This window comes from Branchiostoma belcheri, unplaced genomic scaffold, assembly GCF_001625305.1.
Source record: "Branchiostoma belcheri isolate BF01 breed outbred unplaced genomic scaffold, Haploidv18h27 scaffold255, whole genome shotgun sequence".
NCBI lineage: Eukaryota > Metazoa > Chordata > Leptocardii > Amphioxiformes > Branchiostomatidae > Branchiostoma > Branchiostoma belcheri.
Genome location: NW_017803860.1, coordinates 137,619 through 149,698, shown reverse-complemented (window position 1 = coordinate 149,698; position 12,080 = coordinate 137,619). Strand labels below are relative to the sequence as shown.

The following is a 12,080-nucleotide window of genomic DNA, read 5'->3' as shown; positions in this document are numbered from 1 at the left end:
TATTCATGCATTGCATATCTCCTTGTAAAATATATTACAATCAGCAGTACACACAATCTACAAATCACCCTTTATACACTTACACAATTAGTGATTAATGTAACTACATGTAGTAGTAGCTGACCAGATGACAACACTGGGTTTCCTACAAGCTCAAACCTTTCCCATGGCAAAATAGCAACACATTCATCCAAGCTGCTACAAACTCAGGTCTCATGTTTCACTTCAGAGCCTGTTCTATAGTATGCTAATGAAGGAGGCCCAGCTACTTGTCTTTGAGCAAGTTCTCAATGAACATTGTTTATTCCATTCAAACTTTTACTACTAGAGCTAAATTTTCATGTTTATGGTAAGATTTTGGACTTTTTATGAGAGTAACGTAGTTTGTAATGCTAGAATACATTGTTATGTGGTGTTGTTTTTGTATTTTTACTGGAAAAAGATAATTTTGAAAAAGACTTAGGCTTCAATCTGAAAATTGATATGAGGGCGCTGGTTTGTTACATGAGGGCGCAGCGCCCCTGTTCCCCTGTTCAGAAAAACCCCTATACATCTTAAGGCATGTATTGAAAATAAATATGATATACATGTACCTTCAAGTAGACTGCTCTCAGGATGATCAGTGCTGCTTCCATGTGTCTTGGACATTGGACGACTGTATAAAGTCTCTGCACTTCCAATGGGCTGTGCTGCTACACAATATTAACAAAAATCGGAGGTCAAAATACAAAATTACCTCCTGCATGTTAATGACACATCTCTCCCTCCTTATTGAAATAATTATTGATGACTCAAAAATAGCCCCCCATGTCAACTAGCATGGAAAGATGAAATTTTCAATCATTGTTTTTGGTCCTGTTGATTGATAGTTGGATAGATTGATAGTGTGTTTGTGTCGATTCCACACTAGGGAATTGAGACAGTCATTTGAGGAGTTTCACTGGAGTGATAGCGTCAGGAACTCTATGTGCCCTTGTGGTCATGATGTGATTAAGTTTTTTTTTTAAATCATTCCAGGATTATAGCCCATTACACAATCTCATCAGAAGTCTCAATATTGTAAAATGAATCTTCCTTATCACCATAGATCAGGAATTATTTCCTTGTGTAATTAAATTTCCTCTACGCCTAATACTAAAACCATATCAGCAATCATTAAAGGACCCCTCTCCCTCGAGAGAAATGGTATCTTAAGTTTACATCTTACGAAGAGCGGCATGTAAGGATGAAATGCCAGTAACACGGAAGTGATCAATCTGGATAATTGCTGTCTGCAGTGACAGCAGGTAAAATGGAGAATGTTTTTTCTACTAACCCCCACCTGGGCCTAGGGCTGACGTGGGTCCAGGAGGTTCTGAGGTAGAGAAGGTTATAAACAGGCAAAATTCGTTAATACAGCAATAACTCCATAATCCATAAGAGTACATTGAATAGGAAGTGGATAGACTAAGTAATACCTCTTTTTTTATTTGCTTCATATTCACCACATTTAGGCTCATAAGAGCCACTCAAATGTTTTAGGTTACTGTACTACTACTAGACTGTGAGGACAGATGTTTGTTGACCTTTTTAAACTATTTAAAAGCAGCTGTTAGCTACAGTTAGGGACACAAAGAAGTATTCGCACCTTTCATTCCTGAGTCCGTGTGACGTATTTCGGGGGTGGAGCTGTTTGTCCCGATACCCTCACCTGTCATGGATAAAAAAGTGTCATTGTCAATTATACTGTAAGAGAGAGCGTGGCGCTCAGATTAAAAAACACACCTGTGTTGTGAGATGTGGTTTATGTGGGTTTAGAATAGGACATTGTCCTCCCCCCATTTCTAGAGTACAGACTCACCTCCTAAGCTCTCTGCTGTTAGCCGTTCACCGATATCGATGAGGGCTTGCTTCAAAACTTGTAGAGTTGCTTCCTTTCCTTTTTTTGCCCTCCACCTTTCAAGCACTTCTTTGCACCTGTGACTGGAGTCATGCTTGTCTAAGCCGATTGCACTTCTCTCGCCTCGCTCAAACCCAAGTTCTTCGGCCAAGTCTTCCCACCTATGTGGCACTTTGGTGATGACTGTCCTGAAGTATCTCTTCCAATCAACTGGAACCGGATCAACCATATCAACTGTCATTATAATTGTGAAATGAATATATATAATATTCTTCCACAATCCAAAGCAAAACTGCTTATTTTACCACTTAAGGCCATGTTGATTTGATTATATGGATGACATCCTCCGGGAGCCCCAAAACTGATGCGCGTGTGCGAATAAAAAAAAAGTTTTGCAAAAAAAAAAGTTTTCATTATGAAATCTACGTGGTCATGAGGGTTGAGCAAATGGCACAGAATATGGTTTGGCGAATAATCTAGTCTTCAAGTTCATTTCTTTACAATTTCGTCTGTTTTCGTTTGATTTTGGCATTCTACGACATTGGTATAGTTTTTATTTATTTCTTTTTGTAACTTATGGTATATTTTTGCTCATTTTGCAACTGTTTTGTACGATTTACAGTATGGTTGAAAACTTTTTTTTTTGGAAACGGCCGAAAATTCATGCGCCCGAAAATTCATGCGCGCGCGGATGTCATCCATATACTTTAATCAAATCAACATGGCCTAATATATAAAAACTCCAACAACCTCTCTAAACAGTTTCTACTCAGTGGAGAGAAGAGAGCACTTTTGAAGGGACATTTCCTCTGAGTTGGATGTTTGAACTGATTCAATGAGTCTTTATTTATTTAATCTTCTATGACACTTGGGTAGCTCCTTTAGCCAATAGCTGATTTCCAAGGAGGCCCAGGGGGGGGGGGTCATTCTGAACACTTTTAATAACATATTTGCAAAGGGGCCATTCAATATTTTTCCCACATTAATGGCAGACCGCATGTATTTCACACAAGGCACTTTTGTCTGGTGAAGTTAATGAGATGGTGAAAAAGTACAAATTAATTTTAATCTATTTTAAGGTGAAACGGCCACTACAATTTGTAAAAGATTACCTACAGTGTACAGTATCCAAAATTGGTGGCAGTTACATGTCTTTAGGGTTTCTCATGTGTGCAGTTGAAAATGAAAATGTAAATTAAAGACAAACTGATTTTGTGACCAATATGTTGTTCAATATGATCTTTAAGTCAAGACTATTTTTGAGTCCTCTCCATCACCGAAAGGTAATTCTAACTTATGATGTTTATAGCATAATCATCATTAAAGAAGAATAAGTAATAATCAAGTTGTTCGAGTGGGAGCTCGACCAAAGTAAAGTAAGTAACTTTAAGTTAGTAAGAATAAAGCACATGTTACAAGTGCCAAATAGATCACCAAGAGGAAGAATATTTGGGTCCAGGCTTGCATATATTGTATCAATTATCAAACAATGTGTGCTCCAATGTTTACTTCTTCTAACAGGTAGTTACCTTGGGCAGCCATGTTTGACGTCTACTATTCCTGTCTTGTCTGGCAGCAGAAGTCAAGCATGTAGCAATCCTGGAGAAAAAAGTCAAACCAAAGGATTGACATTCAACCATTGGAATTTGGAGGTGGACAGGGACAGTACAAAAATGTGCACAGAAGCACACGTGCAACACAAACATGCACACACACATGCGTGCACACATACACACACACATGCACACACGCACACATGCGCGCGCACATACACATGCACGCGCGCACACCACACACACAGCATCATACGCGCACACACACATGCACGCGCGCACACACACACACACACACACCTATATTTAGACACAGACACACACACACAGTAACACACACGCACGCAAAAAAAATGCGCACACACACACATCCACGCACATACACAGACACACACTCGCAAGTACAGACACACACACGCACACATACACACACACCTTTACACACACACACACATACACACACACACATACACATACACACTTGCAGGCACGCACACACAATACAATACACACACGCGCACATACAGTACACACACACAATTATAACACACACACAATACAATACACACGCGCACACATACAGTACACACACCCACACATTATAACACACACACAATACAGTACACACACACATACAGTACACACACACCATTACACACACACACATGCACGCACGCACACACAATACAGTACACACGCACGCACACATACATGTACAGTACACACACACATACACACACACACACACACACACATGTGAAGCTAATTCTGTCTAATTCTTGCCTTATATCATTCAGTAAAATGTAAATTGAATACTATTTAGATTAGCCCATGGTCAGAGCGAATCTACACTAAATTGAGGACTCTTTTTACATATCGTGCTCTATATTATATGGTAAATTCTACATCATTCTGAAGCTTTACAATGCATCATGCACTGAAACTCAACCACATATTAAGGCGGCTAAAGTTTTGCATCAAAGCTAGAGATTTGTAGATTCGAAACTTGAACGTGTTTAGCACTACATGTAACTTAAGTCTCCACCCATCCAGACTCTTTTGCAGGCTGACTAAATAGTAGAAATTGGTCTAAAAAATGTAGCTGGCCATGGGAGTTTGTTAGCCATTATACATTTGTAGAGGGTCCATTTTGCCTGCAAAGACAGGCCCAAAGTCCAGGCAAGGATGGTTCGGCCCTAGCCTTATTTGCACGGTAGATATTTTTTTTTTATATTGAACAGTCAACTCTCAAAACATAGCAGAATAACCTACACTAACTTTCCACACATTAGACTCAAACATGGGCTGCACCATCTGTCCGTAAAAATCTATCTAGAAATGTGGAAAACTTTAGTTTTACACCGAAGATTGTGTTACGGGAGAGGATTAGCGTTCTGCGGGATATCCCGCAAAATCCCGCAGGATATCCCGCAAAATCACGCAGGATATGTTGACAAATCTTGTTGGATTTGATGCATATCCCGTGAACTGCACTGTACTGGCCCCACTTGTCAGCTGACACTTGATGATTTATCCCCAGTCCAAAAGGCCCTGATTATAGCCAATTTGAGGGTTTCCAAAAGGCAGCAGCTAATATTATATTAAGATACATTAATCAGATTTGCTTTCTGTTCACAGGAAGAGCAAATTTTCAATGTTATAAACTGTTTTCATCGCAAAGCCTTGTCTAAAGCAGACAGTGTTCAACTGTAATTACTGCAAAATATTTGACCTTAAAGTGATTTGAGTTGCGCCCATTTCAGCAAAACACATGGGGCCTCAAGTAGGGTGTTTGTACTAAGCTATAAAAAGTAAATTAAAGTTTTCTTGTTCAAATGACTACAGCTCCATATATTTCAAAACAGCTTATTTTTGGTACGACCATGGCATCCACCGCTGTCCACTGCTGTCCACTGCTGTACTGTTGTAAACCTGTCGCACGACGAATGTGACTGGCCCACAAAGCGTTTTCTTCTTTTATGCTTACCTTTTAGGAGGAACATTACCAGTCCCAAGTTTAACATTTAAGTATTTCAACTTAACGTTTATAATGAGTATTTAAACTGTACATACTGGGGAGAGGACAACTCTTGGCTATCACTTAGTCCCATAGAATTATTATTAACTTAAACCCATTAGGTTGGCAATGGGTGAAAAATGGAACACAGTGACGATAATCTCAGCTCAGTTAAGCTTTAACAACAGAACAAGATATTCTCTGCTCTGCTCCGAGTAAAGAGCAGTCAATGCTATGTGAGTATATATAAATTATACGTACAGCATATACGGCATGTGCTGAAAAAAAGTCTGCTCTTTTGGACAAACACAACGCGCAGAGACATTTTGTCCTCAGAGCCAACAAGTGGCGGGCAAGCCACGAGAGGACAGGATTCAAATTCTTGACCCCCATGTCCAGAAGAATGATCCCTTAGAACCACTACAGCACACTATCATGTTATATTGTGACTTTACATTGTGACTTAAAACGTGACAGACCTTTTTCTGAAGTCTTCGTTGGGACCGTCATGGGTTCTGTACTTCTCTGGTCGCCGCTCAAAACGTCCACGCCCAGAAAGCTGCCCGACAACCTCGACTCTCGCTAATCAAGTATGCAAAACTCACCACCTACCTGTCTGTAGCCTGGAGGTGCCTCGTCGTTCACTTCAGCCATTAAGTTAACTTGACTGATAGCTCACATTGTTTGGAACCCCAGACTGTTTGCAAAAGTGAAGAAATCTAATTTTTCTGTAAGATTACGGAATACCACTGGCGGGGCCAAAACTTACAATCATTACGTAGGTTGCGCTTTAGAATTGCAGAATAAAACAACTTCGTTTGTGTAAAAAGAGTCTCATATTCTGAGTCAAATTTTGTTCTGTAATTCAGTTCGGCAGTAATTTCTGCAAATACACAAGAATCCATACTGTAACCTTTTCAACCTAAGTTAACATCATAGCTTTGTAATCCTGAGTGTAATTCGAATTTAAGACTTCTCTGTGAATGTATCATTCCCAATGATACTAGGGAATGTACAATATTTACCGGGGAGGGGGGACCGGTCGTCCGGGGGTAGCGTAAAAAAAATTTTCCTAGGCCCTACCCCCAGGTCAAAAAAATGTTTCCTAGGCCCTCCCCCCAGGTCCAAAAATTTTTTCCTAGGCCCTCCCCCCGGCTCAAAAAATTTTTCCTAGGCCCTCCCCCCGGCGTGAATCATAGAGAGTGAAATTTCGTATGGGGAGGACGAGATTTTGATTGAAAATTTACCCCGAATGAAGCGCCGCAGGCGCCACTAGAGCCCGAGTAGGCCTGACTTTTTTGGGGAGGGGGCATGTCCCCCCCGGAAAAATTTTGAATTTCAACCCATGTTTTGCATGTTGAGGAGCAAATTTGGCAGCACAAATTTCGCTGGTACATTGAGCTATAAATTTAAAGTCAGTAACATTATGGTCAGTCAGTGTAATCGAAATAATTCTCTATCTAGCCTACCTTTCGTCCACGAACTTCTTCCAATGCAACTTACATGTTATTTTCAATTAACTTTGGAGGGACATAGATATAAATGTTAAAATAGTCCTTGGCTTAAGAAAAATACCAAATTAATCCGTCGACATCCGACATCCACGCCGAGAAGTTCGACCGAGTTGCGAGGCGGGACCAGCGGGTCACCTTTGGCGACGCACGCACACCACTGGGGAGGGTGCGTTGAATGGTGAAAATTAATTTTCAAAATCTTCAGACAAGCCTTCCCTACATTTTTGATCGGTATCGTTTCGATTGCCGCGATTTTAATCCATGTAATTTGGCTGTGTAGTCCAGTTTCGCCGATTCTGGCGAAAATGCAAGATTTTGAAGGGGACCGTGGGAGATTTGGGCGAATACATTATAATAATAGGGATGGATATTATTGGAACGTAAAATTCTGCCAATTCCAATGACTGGAAAATCGCTACGATATGTATAGGACAGACGTTTAATCATGTTTTGAAAGTGTATAAAAACGTTGTAGAGTTAAAGGGATCTTGAAAAAATTTTTACCTAGGCCCTCCCCCAAATTAAAATATTTTTTCCTAAGCCCTCCCCCCGGCTCAAAATTTTATTCCTAGGCCCTCCCCCCTCAGACGACCGGCCCTCCCCCCCCGGTAAATATCGTACAGTCCCCTAGTACCTTCACCCCCCCTCTCTTATCTCACATACTGGCTACTACATCAGCTAAAATTAGGTACAATGTATGCCAACCAAGTCATAAAAAATTTCATGCACAGTACTTACATGTATCATGACTGCACATCATCCTTTCACACAACATAATAAGGGAGTTTATATCATACCCGGGCCGCGATAACGTTCGAGAACGGGTTCCGGACCGGGCCGCAACGGAAAGTATGTTATCCCCTTATTGAGAACGATTCAAACACGTTTTGCCCTAACCGTGTGCGCCGCTTTCGAAAATTTGAACACAGATTTTGGACGTTGGAATATGTTTAGTTTAGGGACACCAAACTTGGGCTCATCTTGCATTGAAAGGCGTGTTTTCTTGGGTTCACCTGTTCAACATGTGGCAGAGTCTGCCACTCACGGATCGGCCTGTTCAGCCACCAGAGACGGTGCCAGACCCCTCCAGTGCCAAGCCCATCGTCTACTCAGACGGAAGGAGGCCGATGATGAATAATTGATATAAATACAACACAGTGTATTCTGCATCCCCCTCAGGGGGGAGGGCCTAGGAAAATATATTTTAATTGGGGAGAGAGTCTAGTACTTTTTTCCAGAATCCATGAAACTTTCCAATGTTTTTATATACGAGCAATTTTGATTAATTTATCTGTATCTGTTAGTAGCATCGATAAAGCTAATTATGTCATTGGAATTGTCAGAATGTTACGTTCCAACACATACTATCCATCCCTATGATTCTAGTGGATTCGCCCAATCTCCCACAAACCTCGTCAAAAGCCTGCGTTTGCAGGAGTGGCGCAAACAAACCAAAACTTGACAAAACGAAGTACATTAAAATCGCTTTCGTAGCGGCCTTTGTACCGATATCAATCAAAAACTGTAGTGAAGGCTCTTCTGAAGGTAACATCTAATTTTTGCCGTACAACGCACCCTTCTCTGCTGAGCCACACAACAGTAATTTTTTTTCCTGTGTAGATTTGTACACACACACTGTACACACACACAAATCAGAATGATCATATTATGTTAATCCACATAAAACACAGTAACCAGATTCCATTTTTACCCAATTTTATTTCACTGCACCACAAGGTCAACAAGCAAAATACTACAGTAAGTGTTACAGTAACTGTCTTTAAGTTATTATAATTATTAAGGCCACAGTATGTACCGGTAGTTTTATATCTATATATTACATATTATGACCCATGTATGAAAGTCATATTCTACCAAAAAAGGCTAATACAGCATTTCCTCAATATATAATTATAAGTGAGGTTACTTAATAATAACCATTTTCTTATATGATATGAGTTTACTTTGCATAATCTGTGTCTGATCCTTCACCTTTGCTCCAAACCTTAAGTATGAAATTCCCAACATTTAGTATTTCTAATTAATCTTCTAAATAAGGTCATCACTTATTAGCATATTAAAGTAATATCTTCATGTCCTCTTTTTAAGCTTATAGCTACAATGGCATTGCCATATAATTGTCATATCATGGAAAACTGCAGAATTATGTCAAGTCATGATTTGCATACTTATTATCTATGTCCATTTTACTTGATGTACCTAAATGCTAAAAATCATTAACACTCCCATCTCACTTATGACATTAATTTAGTTTCACTTGATCTTAAAGACTTGTTCTCAGTCACTAAATGAAAGATGGTGGATGCTGTTCGAAACGTCTCTTTGTACTTGTCATTGGAAGAAAATTGCTTTTTACAAATTTAGTTATATCTATGTGTATAGTATGAAACTTCATCTGCATAGTAAAAATTTGTTGATTGTATCATTTGTATTGCTTCTAGAAACAGTTGGGCTGTTGACTGTTGACAGTTGTGGTGGGGGTGATGTCAGATCCAACAGGTCAGGTTTGTGTTTGTAGATTTCCCTTTGCCATCATCTGCCAGGTATATCTGAGTGTTCATGTCACGGCACTTCCGGTAATGAACAAAATAAAACACTAATCAATTTCTAAGGGATGATTAAAAACAGCTTTTATTTGAAGACTTTTCACTACAGGTTTGCCTGGACCGACTTTGGATTCTTGTCGGAGGCTGAAATGCGTGTCTCTATCTTAAAGCCACTGTGTACAAATTGTCACACAATACCTTCATTTCAGTGTAATTATAGTTACTAAGCTGAGGTGGGTTAAGGACAAACCTTCTTTAAATGGCCCTTGCATTTCCTTGCCTGATAATTAACACCACAGTGACTTTAATTTAAATGTCATCACCTTATTGACAAAAGGAACAATCATTGGAAACTGACTCAAAGAAAAGTGTGCGATATTTCTTATTTTGTTTGGAGTTTGGATTTTTCTAAAAGCACTGAGTTTCACATATCATTGGATCTGAGATGACGGAGAATATACAATGACAGCACAAAATCATGATACGAATTGTACTAATAACAATTTATCGTCAAGCTGTTCATTGTGTGTTGTTAAAATCAATGCATATTAGGAAAGTCAATACCGTAAGAAAGAGCATGGCGCTGATTAAAAAATTGCATCTGTGTCAAATTGTGAGGTGTGGTTTGGGTTAAGAATAGAGCATGATTGTCCTCCCCCCATTTCAAGATTAAAGACCCACCTCCTATATTAAGCTGTCTGCTGTTTGCCGTTCGCCGATGTCGATGAGGGCTTGCTTCAAAACTTGTGGAGTTGCGTCGTTTCCATTTCTTTCTCTCCACAGGTCAAGCACCTCTCTGCAATTTTCATTTGGGTCATCCTCTTTTTTCTCGATGTTTTTTATCTCATTTCGTCCGATCCCAAGTTTGCGGGCCAAATCTTTCCACCTGCTGCTCACTCTTTTGATGACTTGGTCGAAGCATTTCTCCACATCAACTGGAAAGGGAGCAATCATATTAACTGCTGTATTTCTTCCAAGATCCAAAGCAAAAAAAAAATTACCCTACCCTATACTCTTATCAATTTGAAAACTGTGTCAACAATCATTTCAAGCACCCAAAGGATAAATCAGACTCTAATGCAGGTATTACTAAGTTGTCAATTTGGCTATCCTTTATCGAAATAATCATTGATGGTTGTGTCAAAAAAAGTCCCCCATGTTAACGGATCAATGGTTGCTTTCGGTCGCATTGATTGTTTGACTGTTTGATTGTGTGTGTGTGTGTGTGTGTGTGAGTGTGAGTGTGTGATTGTGTGTGTGTGTGTGATTGTGTGTGAGTGTGTGTGTGTGTGATTGTGTGCGTGTGTGTGTGATTGTGTGTGAGTGTGATTGTGTGTGTGTAGATGCGTGTGTGAGTGTGAGTGTGTGATTGTGTGTGTGTGTGTGATTGTGTGTGAGTGTGATTGTGTGTGTGTAGATGCGTGTGTGAGTGTGAGAGTGTGTGATTGTGTGTGTGTGTGTGTGTAGATTGTGTGTGTGATTGTGCATGTGTGTGATCGTGAGTGTGATTGTGTGTGTGTGATGATGTGTGTGTGTGTGTGTGATTGTGTGTGTGTGTGATTGTGTGTGTGAGTGAGTGTGTGTGTGAGTGGGTGATTGTGTGTGCGTGTGATGATGATGTGTGTCCGTGTGTGTGATTGTGTGTGTGTGTGTGTGATGATGATGTGTGTGCGTGTGTGTGATTGTGTGTGTGTGTGCAGGTGTGTGATCGTGAGTGTGTGTGTGAGTGGGTGATTGTGTACATGTGTGATGGTGTGTGTGTGAGTGGGTGATTGTGTGTGTGATGGTGTGTGTGTGTGCAGGTGTGTGTGAGTGAGTGTGTGTGTGAGTGGGTGATTGTGTACATGTGTGATGGTGTGTGTGTGAGTGGGTGATTGTGTGTGTGAGTGAGTGTGTGTGTGAGTGGGTGATTGTGTGTGTGATGGTGTGTGTGTGAGTGGGTGATTGTGTGTGTGAGTGAGTGTGTGTGTGAGTGGGTGATTGTGTGTGTGATGGTGTGTGTGTGAGTGGGTGATTGTGTGTGTGATGGTGTGTGTGTGAGTGGGTGATTGTGTGTGTGATGGTGTGTGTGTGAGTGGGTGATTGTGTGTGTGTGTGTGTGTGTGTGGGTGATTGTGTGTGTGATGGTGTGTGTGTGTGTGTGTGAGTGTCCAGAATTTGACTGGGAGTTATTTGAGGTCAGGTTTCACTAGAGTGATGGGGTCGTGAACCCATCTGTTAGTTACAGTTGGGAACCACAAAGACCAATTCCCACCTGTTGGTCCTGAGCCTGGATTCTGGGGAGGCACGGCAGGCTGTGGTATTCCCTCACCTGACGCGGATAAAAAAATACACAATGTTGTAAGAGAGAGCGTGGCACTGATTAAAAAACACATCAGAAGGAGATAAGATTCCTTCCACGGAAGGGTATTATAATAACTGGTTGCAGTTTTCATGTTCGCAGCTATTTCTCGTGGTGGGGTGAACAGATTTATTTGGGACTCGGTATATGTTTTGCTATTAGGCTGCTAATGATGCACGTTCTTTTCTTTTCATTACCTTTGCCAAGAA

The 12,080-nt window shown here is 40.5% G+C and overlaps 1 long non-coding RNA gene across 1 annotated transcript; it reads right to left on the bottom strand.

The window, feature by feature from the left end:
- Positions 1-1,320: 1,320 nt before the first annotated feature.
- LOC109471713 lies at positions 1,321-11,843 on the bottom strand. Its single transcript, XR_002140320.1, has 3 exons — positions 11,785-11,843; positions 1,628-1,690; positions 1,321-1,354 (listed from the first exon to the last, which is right to left on the bottom strand). It is a non-coding gene; the product is annotated as an uncharacterized LOC109471713 (long non-coding RNA).
- Between the last annotated feature and the right edge of the window lie 237 nt (positions 11,844-12,080).